The 20415-nt window shown below is 43.1% G+C and overlaps 1 protein-coding gene and 1 non-coding gene across 2 annotated transcripts in view; both read right to left on the minus strand.

Moving 5' to 3' along the window:
- Positions 1 to 20415, minus strand: part of ST3GAL3 (ST3 beta-galactoside alpha-2,3-sialyltransferase 3) — a 355813-nt gene that overhangs the window by 306065 nt on the left and 29333 nt on the right. The gene's annotated exons all lie outside the window — the stretch shown is intronic.
- LOC144269707 (U6 spliceosomal RNA) lies at positions 12858 to 12963 on the minus strand. The gene has a single exon (XR_013347013.1). It is a non-coding gene; the product is annotated as a U6 spliceosomal RNA (small nuclear RNA).

Raw genomic sequence — 20415 nt, forward strand, 5'->3', positions numbered from 1 at the left:
GGAATATGTTCAAATGAAATGAAAGGTTCCCATGCCAATCCAGTTTTTCCATTGGTGCAAAAATGAAAGTACCTAATAAGGATTAGTGAAATGTATCTCAAATGACAATTGCCATTTGCATTCTCTCCCTCCCATCCACCATCCCTGCATGGTTCTTGCCATCTGATTGCATAAGAGGATGCAATAGCTCTCTTCTTCCAAACAGTTCCACTAGTTTGAGCTCTCTAGAGAATCATGGCTCAGAGGTTCAGGGTCTACAAGTCCCACAAGACCCACTCTGCTCCTTTCTGCAGTGTCTTCAGGACTGCTGTGAGTCCTTGGATTTGGTCACCCTCCTCAGGGGAGGCAAGGTCCCTCCTGCCTGCACTCTCTCTAATGTATTCTTCTGTTTCTGGTGATTAAATGGCAAAGACACAGCTATGCCAATGTAGATTCCCAGTGTAGACCAGGTGAGAATCTTTGCATTTGTTAAGTTCTTGCTACAGAATGAATGCTCAAAACCACAAATAAGACTACACTGAAAAGGTAGGTTGAAAATATAACATGATGTTCACAAAAAAACAAACCGAATGTAAATTGACCCAGATTTCCTCCATTCTGCCATAATGACATCCTATGCCAGTCATTAACAGACTGTGTTGCAAGATTAGGGCACAAACTCATGTGGAGGAGGACAGACCATCTCAATAAGTATGCAGTGTTGTTGTAGCCGTGTCATTCCCAGGATATCAGAGAGAGAGAAGGTGGGTAATATCTTTTATTGGACCAATTTCTGTTGTGAGAGACATGATTTCGAGAGTACAAAGAGCTCTTCCTCAGGTCTGGGAAACTAACTCAGATTGTCACTGCTAAATTCCTTGCCGAAGTTGGTCCAATAAAATCTATTACCTCACCCACTTTGGCTCAATAAGTGGCACCTAATGGCTCATTAGCAGCAGCATTAAATTGAGCCTGTTTTAGCTCTTCCATCCAGCAAACAGACCCAAGGCATGTGCACAGTTCGAACTTGGCTTATGCCCTGAAGCAGGAAGGTTTACATCCCTTCCAGAGCTCTTCATTTTTAAATTCTTACTATAATAATTCTTGATGTTCTCCCCTCCTTTTTTTGAAACTTGCTAAACTCTTGAACTCAATCATCTATTTTGGCAGAGAATTCCACAGGCTAATTGTGCATTATGTGAACTAGTATTTCTTATCAGTTTTATATTTGTGGCCTTTTAGTTTCATCTAGTCTTTTTACCAAAAGCTTCTGAAAAGTCTAAACTACATTCCCCAGCGTCCTTTAAGTTTTCCAAAGAACCTTAAAAGTTTGAAGTATCTGTGCTGATTTATAATCATCCGATGTTCATCTAAGCAATTTGTAATAGACTTTCCTACCCACCCCCGAACGCAGTCACCCTTGCTTCTCTTTAAAAATGGCTAGGAAGTTAGCAGTCATCCAGGGCAGAAGGTGTTTTTATAATGATACATTAACATAGTAGTTGGCACTATAGTTCAACATTTTTAAAAAGGGCAGTTATCAATCGTTCACTGTCAAACATGAGTCAGCAGTGTGCCCTTGTTGCCAAGAAGGCCAATGACATTTTGGGATGTATAAGTAGGGGCATCGTCAGCAGATCGAGGGACGTGATCGTTCCCCTCTAGTCGACATTGGTGAGGCCTCATCTGGAGTACTGTGTCCAGTTTTGGGCCCCATAGAATCATAGAATATCAGGATTGGAAGGGACTCCTGAAGGTCATCTAGTCCAACCCCCTGCTCGAAGCAGGACCAATTCCCAGTTAAATCATCCCAGCCAGGGCTTTGTCAAGCCTGACCTTAAAAACCTCTAAGGAAGGAGATTCCACCACCTCCCTAGGTAACGCATTCCAGTGTTTCACCACCCTCTTAGTGAAAAAGTTTTTCCTAATATCCAATCTAAACCTCCCCCACTGCAACTTGAGACCATTACTCCTCGTTCTGTCATCTGCTACCATTGAGAACAGTCTAGAGCCATCCTCTTTGGAACCCCCTTTCAGGTAGTTGAAAGCAGCTATCAAATCCCCCCTCATTCTTCTCTTCTGCAGGCTAAACAATCCCAGCTCCCTCAGCCTCTCCTCAGAAGTCATGTGTTCTAGACCCCTAATCATTTTTGTTGCCCTTCGCTGGACTCTCTCCAATTTATCCACATCCTTCTTGTAGTGTGGGGCCCAAAACTGGACACAGTACTCTAGATGAGGCCTCACCAATGTTGAATAGAGGGGAACGATCACGTCCCTCGATCTGCTCGCTATGCCCCTACTTATACATCCCAAAATGCCATTGGCCTTCTTGGCAACAAGGGCACACTGCTGACTCATATCCAGCTTCTCGTCCACTGTCATCCCTAGGTCCTTTTCCGCAGAACTGCTGCCTAGCCATTCGGTCCCTAGTCTGTAGCGGTGCATTGGATTCTTCCATCCTAAGTGCAGGACCCTGCACTTATCCTTATTGAACCTCATCAGATTTCTTTTGGCCCAATCCTCCAATTTGTCTAGGTCCTTCTGTATCCTATCCCTCCCCTCCAGCGTATCTACCACTCCTCCCAGTTTAGTATCATCCGCAAATTTGCTGAGAGTGCAATCCACACCATCCTCCAGATCATTTATGAAGATATTGAACAAAACCGGCCCCAGGACCGACCCTTGGGGCACTCCACTTGATACTGGCTGCCAACTAGACATGATACCGACATGCCCACACTACAACAAGGATGTGGAAAAATTGGAGAGAGTCCAGCAGAGGGCAACAAAAATGATTAGGGGTCTGGAACACAGGACTTATGAGGAGAGGCTGAGGGAACTGGGATTGTTTAGTCTACGGAAGAGAAGAATGAGGGGGGATTTGATAGCTGCTTTCAACTACCTGAGAGGTGGTTCCAAAGAGGATGGATCTAGAATATTCTCAGTGGTAGTGGATGACAGGACAAGGAGTAATGGTCTCAAGTTGCAGTGGGGGAGATTTAGGTTGGATATCAGGAAAAACTTTTTCACTAGGAGGGTAGGAAAAAAACACTGGAATGTGTTACCTAGGGAGGTGCTGGAATCTCCTTCCTTAGAAGTTTTTTAAGGTCAGGCTTGACAAAGCCCTGGCTGGGATGATTTAATTGGGGATTGGTCCTGCTTTGAGCAGGGGGTTGGACTAGATGACCTCCTGAGGTCCCTTCCAACCCTGATATTCTATGATTCTATGAAACAGGGAGGGTCCCCCAAGGGTCAGTCCTGGGTCTGGTACTATTAAATATTTTAATTAATAACTTGGATTTGGGAGTGGATAATATGCTATAAAGTTTACTGATGACACCAAAATAGGAGGGATTGCAAGCTCTTTGAAGGACAGGATTAGAATTAAAAATTACCTTGACAAAATTGAAGAATTGGTCTGAATTCAACAAGATGAAATTCAATAAAGACAAGAGCAAAGTACTACACTTATGAAGGAAACTTCAAACGCACAACTCCACAATGGGGAGTAACTGGCTAGGTGATAGTACTCCAGAAAAGGTTCTTGGGATCACACACTGAATGAGAGTCAACCAAATCATGCAGCTGCGAAAAAAGCTATCATCGTTCTGGAGTATATTAACAGGAGTGTTGTACGTAAGACACAGGAGGTAACTGTCCCAGTCTACTCGGCACCAGTGTGGCCTCCGCTAGAATAAAGTGTCCAGTTCTGGACACCACTCTTTAGGAAAGATGCAGACAAACTGGAGAGAGTCCAGAAGAGAGCAACAAAAGTGATAAAAGGTTTAGCAAATCTGACCTATGAGGAAAGGTTAAAAAACTGGGCATGTTACTCTTCAGAAAAGATGACTGAGAGGGGACCTGATAACAGTCTTCAAATATGTTAAAGATCTGTTATACAGATCATAGTGATCAGTTATTCTCCATGTTCACTGAAGGTAGGACAAGGAGTAATAGAGCTAATCTGCAGCAAGGAAGATTAAGGTTAGATATTAGGAAAAGCTTTCTAACTATAAGGGTAGTTAAACTCTGGAATAGGCTTCCAAGGAAAGTTGTTTTATACCCATCATTAGATGTTTTAAGAACAGGTTGAACAAACACCTGTCAGGGATGGTCTAGGATTACCTGGTCCTGCCTCAGCGCAGGAGGCTGGATTTGATGACTCCGAGAGCCCTTTCAGCCCTACATTTCTATAATTCTCTGATTCTTTGGTCTTTAGTTGCTTTCAGTACCCTTGTATGAATTCTGCCTGGGTCTGGAGATACAGAGTAATTTAAGGTTTCAGAGTAACAGCCGTGTTAGTCTGTATTCACAAAAAGAAAAGAAGTACTTGTGGCACCTTAGAGACTAACCAATTTATTTGAGCATGAGCTTTCGTGAGCTACAGCTCACTTCATCGGATGCATACCATGGAAACTGCAGTTTATTTATTTCACACTTTGTATAATTTAGAAAAAAAAGTGTCAATGGCATCCAGAGCTTGGAATGGACTTTTTAATAGGATGTTGGGCAAGTCACCAAAATATTTTCAGAGGTGGCCACTAGCTAGACCATCCTCATTTTCTGGGTTCCCAAATACAAACCTGTAGGATATGATCTTCAAAAGTGCTGAGTGCACCAATCACGCCAATCAAAGTCAATGAGATTTGTGACTGCTCAGTGGCTTTTGGGGGGGGGGGGGGAGAGGAGGGAATCAGATCCCAGACGTCTCAAGTGGGGCACCTAATCATTAAGTCAACCAAAATTAGCAGACAATTTTGCAAATTTTGGCCTTAAACCTTCTGTGCCTGCAGTTCTCTATGTAAACCAGAGTAAACCCAGGGATTTCAGTGGATGAGAAGCTGGATATGAGCCAACAGTGTGTCCTTGTTGCCAAGAAGGCTAACGGCATATTGGGCTGCATTAGTAGGGGCATTGCCAGCAGATCGAGGGAAGTGATTATTCCCCTCTATTCAGCACTGGTGAGGCCACATCTGGAGTACTGCATTCAGTTTTGGGTTCCCCATACTGAAAGGATGTGGACAAATTGGAGAGAGTCCAGCAGAGGGCAATGAAAATTATTAGGGGGCTGGGCACATGACTTACGAGGAGAGGCTGAGGGAACTGGGTTTATTTAGTCTGCAGAAGAGAAGAGTGAGGGGGAATTTGATCGCAGCCTTCAACTACCTGAAAGGGGGTTCCAAAGAGGTTGGAGCAGGGCTGTTCTCAGTGGTGGCAGATGACAGAACGAGGAGTAATGGTCTCAAGTTGCAGTGGGGGAGGTCTAGGTTGGATATTAGGAAACACTATTTCACTAGGAGGGTGGTGAAGCACTGGAATGGGTTCCCTAAGGAGGAGGTGGAATCTCCATCCTTAAGAGGTTTTTAAGGCCCTGCTCGACAAAGCCCTGGCTGGGATGATTTAGTTGGGGTTAGTCCTGCTTTGAGCAGGGGGTTGGACTAGATGACCTCCTGAGGTCTCTTCGAACCCTAATCTTCTATGATTCTATGATATTTTCCCACCTCACTAGATGTTGTGAAGATAATTTTATTAATGTTTCTAGGACTAGAGTGATGAATGCAATTAAAAAGCCCAGGAGGAAATTTGAAAAATTCCTAATTCAATGCAAGCTTTGTGTGCTGTGAAGTAAATGAGGCATGGGGACACATACTGACTTATGAAGATAAAGCAAAATATTAAACAGCTGCCTCGTGCACTAAACCCCATCCATCCCCTGCACTGATTGAGACCAGGATCCTGTAGAATTTAAACATTGTATAGACTTTGTACTAGTCCTCAACTCACTGGTGAATTCAACCCCCTGCAAGGAGAGCAACCTTGTCAAAAGTCCCTGACATGAATTCCTGAGATATCATATTTAAGGCTACAATTTTGTCATGGAGGTCGCAGAAGTCATGGAATCCATAACTTCCAAAGACCTCTGTGACTTCAGCCCCGGTGGCTAGGAGCTGCAGGGTCCCACCACTTCCCACAGCAACAGTGAGCTGTGAGGTACCCCCCACCCCGCCTGAGGCAGCGGGCCCCCAAGCTCCGAACAGCCATGGGCAGCGGGGGTACCCCGCAACTCCCCAGAGGCTGTGGCAGGGCGGGGTAACCCCCGCAGCTGAGCCCCCATGAGTTGTGGGGGCCCCAGAGTGCCCTGACACCCCACAGCTGCCCAACCCCTTCTCATTTTATCATGGATATTTTTAATAAAGGTCACAGACAGGTCATGGGCAACAAAGAAAAATTCACAGAAACTGGGACCTGTCCTGGACTTTTACTAAAAATATCCATGACAAAATCTTACCATTAATCATACTAAATGAATCACTGAGGAAAAGTAACATGATAAAATTTTGTACTCTTAGGAATGACAGGAAATGATCTGCAGAGAACGTAAATGACGTTTCGGCAAAAATATTTTGGCAAAAATATATATATTTTACATGTACCCAAAGAGCAGCACATACTTTTTAAGGATTCATAGCTTTGGAACTGTAATGAAAAAAGAGAGACGTATGCTATGCTCTTTTATATATATATATATATAATATGGCAGAGCTTTGATCAATATGCAACAAAGTATCTAACAATCACATTTAATGTTGCACTGCCGCAGGATGAAAGAATAACGATACTCAAGTAGGATCAAGCACAGGAGCAGAAAAACAGATCTATTGCCCTCCAGTGGTATGTTGCAATCATTGCAAACACTTCACGAAGCCACTTTGTATTACTACTTTTCAAACTCCAGAATCTAAGTCGGATTTTTTCCACCACTATAGGCCCAGCAGTTTTACACTGGCTTCGTAGAAATACAAATCTCTAAACAAAAAAATAGTCAGACAGAGGACAAAGTCACCAAGCCAAAGAGGGAAAATAAAAGTCCTCAAACAGAAATGCAAGTAGTGTTATGTGTGTTTTACAAAAACACATGCCATTTTCAAAATCATTGTTTATATAAAGATAAGAAACTGAAACAGGAAGGAAAGAAAACAGCACAGTACTGAAAGTAGTAATAGTTCTCAGGATATCGTAAAAGGCAGAATCTAGAGTTCCTAAGGAGGTACATGGCTGTTAGCAAACATCACAAAACTGCTAACACTTTCCTCATAAATATCAACAGCTCTTCACATCCCACTGCCAGTGTAGCCACTGATTTCACATCACAAGCAACAAAGTTGACAGCTGAGCAAAGATTCATATTGTTTTTGTCTAGCTCTGTTAGCTAAGCTACTGAAAGATTTAACGTTAGCAAGCCTCAAACTGTCCCAGGTTCCACTCAGTTCCATCACATACTTGAACAAATTTCAAAGATTTTTTCTAATGAATCTTTTAAGAAAACTTTAACAGGGATTAGTTTAGCCCCTTGGAGGGAACAAAGGGTGAAGAAACGTAGCTATGGGGACAACTCCCTCCTTGAAAAGGTACAACAACAATTAAAGTGGTACGATGTAAAAGAACGAACTATACTTGAAAACACTACACAAAAAAACAGTAATTAATCCATCAGAGACTGGAGTTTTTAGCCTTCTAGACAGGTTTCAAACTCACAGATAGTCAATGAAAGTGGCTCTTAAAGTTATTGAAACTGAAATTTTTATCAATGTCAGGTTCCTTATTACCAGCTATATTCACTGCAAGCATTGATCCCTGACTGGTGCATTATCTCCTCAGGTAGCCTGGATTTTTGCATGCTTACAACCATTGCTTCCTGTTGTTCCTCTCATAGAAGATGTGTTGGTAAGCCATCATCCTCACTCATAGCTGTGGTGCAACTCTCATAAGCAATACTTTCTGCTAAGTGCTAACAGGAAATTTTTGCCTCCATAGGGCTGTATGAGAAGACAAGAGGAGTAACAAATAAATACAAATAGCAGCAGCTTGGGTTTCTCTAGCACCTTCCATCCAAAGATTTCAACTCATTCCTCTGAAGCACCGCCATGTGAGACGTGTGGCACAGCATACAGTAGAGGAGTTTAGTTAATCAAGGAGCAAGACAATATTTTTTCTATTTTTTAAAACAAGGATGTTGCACAAAGCTATTTTGAAAAATTAGAGGAGTTAAGCGCTCAAGTTAGGAAACATCAACTTACCTCCTCCTCTTTCTGTGTGTGTTTTAATAGACAGTCTTTAATTGCATGAAAACATACTATTTCTCAAATACTGCAACACACATAGTATATATTTGTTACGCCTGGGGGAATTCTGCACCACTGCATGTGCACAGAATTCATGTCCCCCACACATTTCTTTGGTTCCCCACAGGGAAATGACCTTCTGGCAAGGAAGCGAAGGGAAGCTGCAAGAGCAGTCACACGCCACTCCCTAGCTGCGCAGGTACATGGTTTCAGGCACCCAGAATAGCTGACAGAGAGGTAAATCACTGCAGGGTTGGGGACACCCCAGCCAGCGGCTCCTACCCTGAGTCAGGATCAGCTGCTAGTCCCAGCTGGGCTGGAGGCAGAGGAGGATGGAATTTCCTCTTCCCCTCCAAGGAGTGGCTAGGCTGTGTCAGACCCACCCCCAGAAACCTTCCCCTGCTGCAGGAAGTTCAGCATCCTTCCCAGCTTCCTGCCCCCATCACTCCTCCCCAGCTTCCTGCCCCCATCACTCCGGGGAGGGGTGACTGTATGGGGAGCTGCTCCCCCATCCACCCAACACCCGTGCATCTGGACCTCCCATTCACAGACACCCCCACCAAGCCTCATCCCATACAGCCAGAACCCCCTAGCCCTCCATTCCCAAACCCCACCCCACTGAACCTCAACCTCTGCCTCTGGATCCCCCTCCCTGCAGCAAGACTACCCCCTACTGAGCTCCCTGCACTCAAACCCCCACCCTGACAAGCCCCACCCCTGCACTTTCTTGAGCCCCCACATCCACACTACTGACCCCCCAACTAGCTGCACCCAGACCCCCAACCCACCAAGCCCCACTCCCCCAGCACCCCCTGCTGATATCCCCACATCCAGACCCCTCCGCGGAGCCCCAACTACTTTCACCTGGAAGCCCCTAAAGAGTCCTATCACCCCTGCAGCTGGAACCCCCCCACCCCCTCCCCACAAGCCTCTGTGCATCCAGACCCCCCCACACCTAGACCCCCACTGAGCTGTCTGCACCCAGACTGTCCCACACTGAATCCTCTCAGCTCACACTTGGATCCTGCCTGGTTAAGCCTGCCTGCCCCGCATCTGGCGCAGAGGGGCAAGGTCCCAGGGTGTTTCTGGGACAGGCCCAGGCCTTGTGCTGTGTCAGGATCAGGCGCAGCCTCACCACTGAGTCCGTGTCCCGGGGGTGGGGAGGCTGCAGGGTGATCTCCCACCTTCGTACAACCAGTGGCCTGTGCTCTCCACTGCCGTGCTGGAGCCTCTGCATGTATTTATTAACAAATAAAGCTTGCAGAATTTTAAAATATTGTGTACAGAATTTTTAACTTTTTGGCGCAGAATGCCCTCAGAAGTTATTTGTCACACAACTTTGTATGGATCATCTCACACGTAAATGACATTTGTCTGACGTACATGGTAAACTATAGAAGTTTGGGCCTAAAGCTCTACAAAAAGTTTATTATATTGTATTAGAAAAATGTGATCATGTGATTAGAGACTACTTTTAATGCATGTACACAAAGCAGACAAAGCTAAAGCAGTATGTGCAAATCTAACTTGAACATTTTCCAACTTTTGAATTCTTATCTATGTAACATGCTGTTATTTTTAACTAACAATATACAAGTCAGTTAGCATAGCAATGATGATCTTAACATTCTCACTATCTGACTAGTATTTAAATATGCGATCTTAATGTTCTATTAACTTAGGTTTTTATGTTTAATAGTCTATTGTACATCTACAAAAACATCAAACTAGAACATGTGGATATCAAAAATTTAACAATAAATCATATTTGCAAGTGGTACTGGCCTTTTTAATATCCCAAATAAGACTTCACTAATCAGTAATGGACATATAGCAGTGCTAGACATACAAACAATATATTGCTGTTTTCATTGCAATGTAAGTAGAGCACTACTTATGGTCCACTTGGGATGTCAAGTGTTGAGACTGCGTGGGAAGAACTTTACAAGGCAGAAGAGTCATGACAACTAAATTCATAGTAATTAGTCTTGTAATTATAGCCAGAGCACTAGCAACAGCTATAGTTAAGGTTGTGCGAGTATTTCAATGATAACTTCATTTTCACTCATCTTTCATGTGATAATTCTATAGGCTTATTCTGTGCCTGAAAGTGTTTTTTTTAACAAAGGTTTTAATAAACACAGTTCAACGTTTCTGAGGATAGAAGATGAAAATACACTATCCCATTATAAAAAAAAAAAAATCTTGCAATTTTTTTTTAAAAAGCTCGACAGCTAAAACAGCCAGAAACTACAAAAGGTTAAAAAAATCCCAATTTCCAAACAGTACTTGGGGTATTTTTTTAAATTGTTTTTTAAGCAACCTATACCAAAGTTCTTACTCCTTGTCTAATAGCTGTGGTATTCTACATTACACCACCGTCAGCCATTTAGATTGTTACCAACTTTTAGAATACTGTGTATACGTTATTTTGAAATATTGTTATCCTTGCATTTGCAACAAAGGTTATTAGAAGACCTCTGCCCCCAGAAAGCAATTTGGATATGCTGTTGGTTCTCTGAACAATGCAGATGTAGAGTTATTGATTATTGGGAATACAGCATAATCTAGCCAGCAAGTCACTAGATCTAGGAGTACTGTGTGACCTTGGGCAAGTCACTTCAACTCCCTATGGCTCTGCTTCCCCACCCTTTGTCTTGTTTGTTTAGACTGCAAACTCTCAGAGCAGAGACTGTTTCTCAATGCATTAGCACAGTGCCTACCATTATGGGACCACAAACTTGACTGGGGTCTCTAGTCATTCCTATAATAATATTTATACAGAACTATGAGGTACTTTTAAACATAAATTCATTTCTGGTGTTGGGTATAAACAGCTTCTGGAAGCAGTTTCACAAGGTTAAATAGATATTTAATAGGAAATGTCCCTTTAAAGTTAGTCTTTAAACATTTTCTAAGAAACCCCTCTAGAGCTTTACTGGTTTTAGTGTTAGCACATTTTCACTTTGTGTGAGTTCATTAAAGGAACTCATCACATGTATCCCACTCACTACAGTTGGAAAACAGGTCTCTTAAGCTTTTCTGCAGGTCTCTGAATTGCCTCTCCTTAGCTCCAGAGGTAAGAGTGTGATGAGCTTTCCTTTCAACAGCTGATTTTTCAAAGTGCTCCAAAATCCGTAAGAATACTCAGATTGTCTTGAAAAGTGATGTGATCAGTGGAGTCTGGGGTAGTATTAGTGGTACAAATTCGGGTCACAGGATCAAGCGGTTTCTGAGACATGGCACCTGTGAGAAAGGGAAAGTAAAATGTTCCTGTTCTCATAACATTCACATGTGGCCAAACTGTTCACAGAGTTTAAAGCCAGCAGGGACAATGAGATGATCTAATCTGACTTCCTGCATAACACAGGCCTTTAAATTTCACCTACAACAGGAACTGGATTAGAGTTCAGATTGCAAGTTTGGGATCATTTTGAAAGGAGATTCTGAGGTAGGGGAACAAGCCCATGCACCACAAAAGCTACTTTTAATATAATCCAATTCATATAACTTTTTTGGTGAAGAGGCAGAAAAAAAATAAGAGACTCCCAAGAGCTCCCCAGCTGCTCAACAATACAAAGGACTGGTTGAGAAATATTACAGAAGTCATGACACCAGAAAAGTACCACTGCTTACAGACAACTTGCATTCTCATGACCGACTGCTTCTTCAGGAATTCCTTTGCGAGAGACACACTGGGCTCACATTCAAGTGGTGACTGAGGGCTAGTCTACACCTGAAACACCACAGAGGCACAGCTGCAGTGCCCCAGCTGTGCGGCTTTTGCGCTTCAGTGTAGCCACTCAGTACAGAGATAGGAGGGGTTCTCCCATCACTGTAGTTAATCCACCTCCCCAACAGGTGGTAGCTAGATCAACAGAAGGAAAAAGTCTTCCATCTCCTTAGCGCTGTCTACACCACGGGTTAGGTCAGCACAGCTACACCTCTGATGGGTGTGGATTTTTCACACTCCTAAAAGACATATCTATGCCAATATAAGTTTTCAGTGTACAGCGGCCCTTAGAGCAGTGGTTCCCAAACTTGTTCCGCCACTTGTGCGGGGAAAGCCCCTGGCGGACTGGGCCGGTTTGTTTACCTGCCGCGTCCACAGGTTCGGCCAATCGTGGCTCCCAGTGGCCGCGGTTCGCTGCTCCAGGCCAATGGGAGCTGCTGGAAGCGGCGCGGGCCAAGGGACGTACCGGCCACCGCTTCCAGCAGTTCCCATTGGCCTGGAGCAGCGAACCGCAGCCACTGGGAGCAGTGATCGGCTGAACCTGCAGACGCGTCAGGTAAACAAACTGGCCCGACCCGCCAGGGGCTTTGCCTGCACAAGCGCGGAACAAGTTTGGGAACCACTGCCTTAGAGGAACAAGCACTGCTCCTTTAACTCAAGGATCATGACTCAAAGCATCTCCTGTGCCCCTTAGTGCTTTCAATCTGCTTCTGGTTGGTGCCTGGAGCCATCATGGTGCTTCTTCTGAAAGTGTAAGTAGTGTCTGTAATTTTGAAGTACTTCAGCACCCCACAAATGTATCCCCACTGTCATCTATGCAAGTTCCACCCAGGACAGTCTGATGAGTAGCACTGCATGTAGGATATGCTGACTGCTATGGTGACGTGAGGCTAGGCTGCTATAGGATGGACCTAGAGATCACAAAGAAAAGAAAACAGAGATTGGCACAAGACTCCCAGCCAGGATGAATCTCTTCTCTGCAGAGCAGCATTAAACATAATGACGACTTTTGCAACTAGAAACAGGCATGGAAACGCATCACAAATTTGCATCTCATCCTTGCGCAGGGGCCACGCTAATCTACTCTGTATCATTCCAATGTCAGTACATGTGCTGTGGAAGGAAGACCAGGCATTCTGGTCTGTACATGTAGCAGACACACAATGGCAAGAGTAGGGAGGGGGATAAGAACACCACTGTGACGGGTTGGACGCCCCGTCCAGGATGCCACCTGATGTACTGGGATTTCGCCGACACTCTCCTGCCAGCCTGGATTCCCTCTCCCTGTTTTGCTGAATTAGGCTCTCCAGCCTCTTGCAGCACGCACGCACGCACGCACACACACACACACACACACACGGCCACACCCAGCTGCAGACACAGACTGAAGTCAGCTCTGTGAGAGAGGACTCACCCAGCACTCATGTATAAGCCCTTTTTGGAGAATAAACCAAATATAATACTGTCTTGTGCTGCAGAGAAATCTGTACAACGTAAGCTCATAAATTTGCCCCCTCCCTCAATGTGAAGAGAGATATGCATGACTTCTTGCCCCCTCCCCATTAGAAATTACATAAACTGGGTTTAATAATAAACAAAACAGATCTTATTAACTATAAAAGGCAGATTTTAAGTGATTAAAGAAATAGTAATCTGCTTTATTCTGTTTGCTAAGCAAACAAAACAAAACATGCAAACTAAGCTTGATTCACTAAAGAAATTGGCTATGAATAGTAATTTCTCACCCTAAATATTGTCACAGGGAGATTACAGAGAGTCTTGAAAGGCAGCCGCACTGGCCTGCAACTTGAGACTTTAGGTATTATTACTCACAAGCCAGGCGTCCTTCCAGCTTGGGATCAACTTCTCTCCCCCCAGTTCAGTTCTTGCTTCCAGGTGTTTTTCAGTGTCTCTTTGGGTGGGGAGGCAGAGGAGAACCACAATGATGTCACTCCCCTGCCTTATACAGCTCTTGCGTATGGTGGGAACCCTTTGTCTTCCAGTGGAAAAACACTGGCATTTGGGGGGAGGGAGGGGGGTTGGGAGTACAATGTAACTCAGACCCATGTCTCTGCAGGGCTGTGGTAGCCATTACTTGTAGACTGTCTGGAGCATCCACTGGACAACTAAGCCCTTTCACAGTCCATTGTCTTTGGTAATGGGCATTCAGCCCTGTCTGGCTTTTCACTGTTGTACCTGAAGGGCTAGTTGTGGGTGACACCCAAAGTAGCACATTTGAAATACAGATATATGGTCAATATTTCTAACTTCAGATACAGAAATGATACAGGCATACAAACTGGATAATCACATTCAGTAAATCATAACCTAATGATACCTTACATGAGCCACCTTGCATAAAGTACATCTCAGTTTTGTCATATCCATATCATAAGCATATTTTCATAAAGAATATGGAGTGTAATGTCACAACCGCTTGAGATGAATGGAACAGTTCACACCTCTCAGAGCTGTATTCATCTAAAAGGGTGTTCTCATTCCATTGAAAATGACCCGCTTCACCCTTCAGCACGGGAGGCTTGCAGGAGTGTCCCTTCCCCCATAAATGGAATAGAGACTTCGGAGAGCCCGTTGCTAACTCAAGCTAGTGAGTAGCAACAATGTACACACAGGAAGTGCCTCAATCACCCCCTCACTATCATCAATTCCTCAAAAAGACAAGGGAAATTCACTGCCAAAAAACAGTGTCAATACAGAGTTAATGAAGCCTATCACTGCCTTGCACCTTGCAGAACACGAGGCTGGCTAACCTTACAAGCTCTGAAAACCAGGCAATAGACAGTTATGGTACTCGCCTAACCTGCCCTCTCCAAGCAATGTCCCAACCCATCAGTCAGAGATCACAGGACTGTGCTCTTCCCAAAAATGTAGAAGACAGTGGGGAAAATGCACAGGAGTGGGGAATGAGGGGAAAAGAAACTCTTAAATTTTGGCCAACATTAGGTTAGACTTAAACAGTAGCTAGCTAAGCCTGACTTATACTCAACCATTTACCTACTCCTCACAAATCCCTGAAGAGTTGCCAGATATTGATAAATGTTCATCCCTGGCCTCAGAATTCCCTCTAGGACACCATGTTTGGCTGCCCCTGACTGAGCCTTGTTCTGCTCTGTGATATAGGCCAACAGTTGGCTAGAATTCCCCAGTACAATGGTGAGGCAGAGAGGCTTCAGTGAATGGCAATGCAGCTATAGAGTTCTAGTGGACACGGAGGATATGCAAGAGTGTTAGACTGAGATAAGCAATCATATTCCCCCATTTTCTTGACATACCTAGGGCAATGTCAACAGTATCTGTCTGAGCAAACCTGAAACTACTCAGGTTTATTATTTTTTAAAATTATTTCATACATTCTTAGCTTTGAGAGACAAAAGGAGACATTGGGTATGTCTGAACTGCAATAAAAAAACACCCTGGCTCTGATTCTCAGAGCCTGGGTCAGCTGACTCAGGCTCATACTCCAAGGCTGTGTAATTTCACCGTAGATGTTTGACCACGGGCTGAAGGCCAAGCTCAGAGATCCTCCCCCGTCATGGGGTCTCAGAGCTTGGGCTCCAGCCTGAGGCCAAACATCTACACTGCTATTTTATAGCCCCGAAGCTCGAGCTGACCCAGGCCAGCCGCAGCCTTTTATTGCAGTGTACTCTCACAGTTAAAAATTTAGGCATTTCCAGTCAAAATTTGTCTAGTTTCAACTTCCAGCCATGGGAATCACATTATACCTTCTCTGCTAAACTGAAGTATCCGTTATTAAATATTTGTGCCCCATGTAGGTATTTATTGATTGTGATCAAGTCACCCTTTAACATTCTCTGCTAAGCTAAATAGATTGAGCTCCTTGAATCTAAGCCACATTTTCTAATTTTTTAATCATTTTGTGGCTCTTTTCTGAACCCTCTCCAACTCATCAACATCCTTCTTGAATTGTAGTCATCAGACCTGGACATAGTATTCCAGCAGCATTCACATCACTGCCAAATTCTGAGGTAAAATAACCTCTCTACTCCTACTTGAGAGTCCCCTGTGTATGCATCTCCACTTATAATTAACATTTTGAGACCTATCAGTCAGATTTTAATCCATTTAATGTGTGCCATGGTAATTATAGATCTTTCTAGGGTTTTTTTTCTTTTTTTTTTTTTAATCAAAAAGTTGTGTGGTAGCAAGTCAAACACCTTACAGACATCTAAGTAGATTACATCAACATTACCCCGTTTCTCCATCAAACTTGTAATCTCATCAAATAAAGATATTAAATTAGTCCGATAGGACCTATAGTTCATAAACCCATGATCCGCATTAATTACATTACCCTCCTTTAATTCTTTATTACTCGAGTCCCATATCAGTCACTTTATTATCTTTCCCAGGATCCATGTCAGACCAAAGGCCTATAATTTACTCAGATCATCCTGTTTACCCTTTTTAAATATTAGCCCAACATTAGCTTTCTTCCAGTCTTCTGGAACTTCCCTGGTGCTCCAAGACTTATTGAAAATCAACATTAGTGGTCCAGGAAGCTCCTCAGCCATTTCTTTTAAAACTTTTCAATGCAAGTTATCTTGACCTACTGATTTAAATACATCTAATTTTGGTAGTTGTTGTTGAATATCCTCCTGAGATACCAGAGGACTAGAAAGAGTGTTATCATATGATAGGACTACATCCTCTGTCTTTTCCCAAACACAAAACAAATATTTAGGGAACAATTCTACCTTTTCTGCATAATTATTGATAACTCTACCATTTCCATCTAGTAATGGACCAATACCATTGTTAGGATACTTTCTGTTTCCCATATATATTTTTAATTCCTTCTTATTGTCCTTCTCTCTATTAGCCATAGATTTCTCCTTGTGTTCCTTTGCTTCCGTTATGATTTTCTACAATTCCTAGTGTCTGATTTATATTCATTACTACCAAGATCACCTTTCTCCCATGTGCGTGAGTGCACGTGAGCATGCACACACCGTTTTAGCTGCCTTCAATTCCTTTCTAAATCAAGTAACTTTTTAACCAATTGACCATCTTCCTCAGTTGTGGGGGTTTTGGGGGGCATCTACTGAAGAGTATTTGAGGAAACAGATGCCAGTACATGTAATACTTCTGTCACTTAATATAGAACATATACAGCAAACAGTAACACAAGATGTACAGTTATACCAGACCTACACGCAAATCGGGTACATTGCAAAGCTTTCAGCCATTTAAAGAGGGTGGGATACAGTATGTACATCTTGAAGCATGCACAAAATCAGTTTACTTAAAATGTTCGTTTTTAAAAAGATTAAGATAGATTTTAATGCAAGAATGCAAAGTTGGCAGAAATGCAATTTTTATGTTGGAGGAGGGGAAAAAAATCAGTAGATAGTGTAAGATAAAGGTTTTTTTAATTCCCTTTTCAACAGTTTAGCATTATTTGAGATAATCTCAAAGGGATGTGGATTTCTAGGGAAATGAAGCAGAACCAGAACCAGAACCTGCAACCAGAAGTTGAGCCAGTTTCAACAGTTTGCTTAAAAGTCTTACTTCTGTCCCCATGAAAAACGATGTCAGAATGTTTAAAATTGTCTTATAACAGAGTCTATTTCCCTTATTTTCATCCCTTTGACTGTTCTTGCAGAAACAGCACTGGAAAAGGAACTCACAGGAACATGAAGCAAAGCGTAAGAATTCACTTGTTGATTTCAATATGAAGCCAACATCAGTAGATATCTCTAAGGGATGGTTTCAAAAGCCAGCTACAAGTTTTTGGAGTCCAACACCACAGTATTACTGTTTTGACTATTTAAGTTTTGACAAGAATATCAAAAGCACAGATAGGGTTTTTTTTATACTTGATATATTGATAGAAATATTACACAACTGAAAGAAAATAAAATGGAGAAATAACTTGTAGGATCATACTGTCCTTCTTCCAAGGATGTTGTAATAACTCAAGAGAGCAAACCAACTCAAAAATTCTGACCCAGGAGGTTGTGCTGGAATGAACCCCTGGATTCACACCCAACAAGCTACTGTAATAATCTTTGCACAGAAAATGCCTTGTAAAGCATCATTTAAAAACTAATCATGATGTTGTTGCTGGTCAACAATATCATGATGAAATGCATGTAGCAACATTACACGTAAAGGTATGAACATAAGCGGAAATCATGAGTAATGTGTTTACACCAGACCAGTCTGAGGAATGGGTAAATCTGTTTCTCAAAAGACAAAGGACAAGTTGATGCCTCTAGCTTGGTGCCATCAAAGCTGATGGGCCATCACCTATCAAGTAGCCATTCTTTGGTAAGGAAGGGGGACAGGAACAAACAGATTCTGCATCTTAGCAAACAATGGCATGAAACCTCTTTCCCACAAGACTCCAAGCCTCTTTTCTCTGAGTTGGAAAATGCAGGGGTCTCCCTCTAGAAAATGCACTTCAAAAGGTGACAACTATAAAAGTGAGGGAAAAAAACCACTCCAAGTTCTCTCTCCTTATCCAGCTCTCTCTTTCATCTCAGAGGACAAAAGAAGCCAGTCATTGGACTTGAAAGCAGACCTTGACCTGAAACTGGGTCAGCAATGCTACTGGAAATATGCGGTAAGAATTTCACCTTGAACCAAGGCTAGTTTGTTCAGGAATAGCATTTTAACTTTACTTTTCTTGTAACCATTTCTGACTTTAATGTCTTAGTACTTGTATTCACTTAAAACCTCTCTCTTTGTAGTTAAATAAACTTGTTTTATCCTCTAATCAAAACTAATCCAATGTAGTAAACTGTGGCAGTAACTCCATTTAAAGTGGCAAACTGTTGTATCTTGATCTCCTCAGATGGGCAACGGATCTAATATGTCTGCACTGTCCCGTGATAAACATATGTTTTGGGGGGGGAAATCCAGGACTAGGAGTGTGTTAGGATCACCCTGCAAGTGATAACCAAAGCCGGTGGAAGCCAGAGCATGACGGATGTGTACTGAGAGGCTGCTGGGGTCAGAGCTGCTGGACCACGGCTGTAGCTATACACAGACACTCAGACCAGGTCTACACTACAAACTTACATCGGTATAACAATACTGCTCAGGAGCATGAAAAATCCACACCCCTGAGCAATGCAGTTACACCAACCTAACCCCCACTGTATACAGCACTACATAGACAGTGTAGACAGCTTCTCCTGTCAACATAGCTACCATCTCTAGCAGAAGTGGATTCACTATGCTGACGGTAGAAGGTCTCCCATCAGCGTAGTAGTGTCTTCACTGAAGTTTGACGGCGTTTTAAGTGTAGACACGCCTTCAGGGTGTAACCCGCATGCTGGCAAGTAGCTTTCTTAAATTTGTCAACCAACAATGATGTTTACATATTTGACCTACTTTTCTACCAGTTTTCTTTCCTTAGCCCTCTTCCTGAAAGAGGGCCCTGGAGTGTGCAACAAAACGCTTTCAACAGAAGAGCCACCTGTTGGCACTGCCAAAGAAGTAGCACCAACATCCACTGCAAAGGCAGCTGTCAATCTAGAGCCAAAGAGCCAGCGGCAGGGACCGGAGAGATGCCTCTCTCCCCGGTCAACATAGTATCTTGATCACCAGAATGTGTTTTGTCACCATCTGAATAGCCAGGAGATAATGCCTCGATAAAACAGTCAGTAGTCTGCCAGAGAGATGCTTCTAGCAAGCTCCACACCAGTTGATAAGTTTTAACTTCATGTAAAGGTCTTATAAACCTCATTCTTGGCCATTACCTAACATTTAATTTTTTTCTCCATTACTCTACATCTACATTATTTTTTCTCATGCTTTTAAAAAATGGCAAAATTAGTACTTCATTGTCCCTGGCTTACCATTGCATGAGAGACCAGTTACTTGGATCAGCTGGCAGAAACCTACTTGCATTGAGGTTAGTCACTGGAACAATATAACATTGTCCCTCAATTTGAACTGTGCTCTGAATTCAGAAGTAAGAGCATGTGTCAAGCATTCCATGAAAGTTTTAAGTATCAGCCTGAAGGAGTGAGCCTTTCCCAATTACAGATTGCAAAGGAACAGTCTCTAGGTAAAACAAATAAAGTTAAGACAAATTCTGATGATAAACAAGTATATTTTGGTTGAGCTCCCCTTGGGAAAACTAAGGGGTCCATTTGTTGCCGTATGCAACGCTCATTAGGGTGAATGTCAGCTTTGCACAGATTTGTTGAAATTCACCCAGGAACATAGGTTGCCACACAAAGTCCCCGAGTGCAGCAGAACTGTCATGGTTACACTACATGTGAATGGGTAACTGTTCAGTGAACGCACAGAGGACACTACCTCCTGAATGTGACAGAACTGGGTTCCACACTAGCTATGCCTAGGCCACTACAGAAAGGGGCTTAAGGAATGGGCCAAGGAATGGAAAAAGTCCATGGTTACATGTATCCAGTGGACATGGCAAGGAATGTTACCAGACCAGTGTGCAGGAATCACAGTGTCTGGTACAGCAACTGCAAAGAAGGTATGTATCTGTTCTGGCCACAGGTTGGGATGTTTATTCTGTACCCCAACTCAACCCACACTGTGCCTCAGTTTCCCCATTTT

This window comes from Eretmochelys imbricata, chromosome 8 (assembly GCF_965152235.1).
Source record: "Eretmochelys imbricata isolate rEreImb1 chromosome 8, rEreImb1.hap1, whole genome shotgun sequence".
Taxonomy (NCBI): Eukaryota; Metazoa; Chordata; order Testudines; family Cheloniidae; genus Eretmochelys; species Eretmochelys imbricata.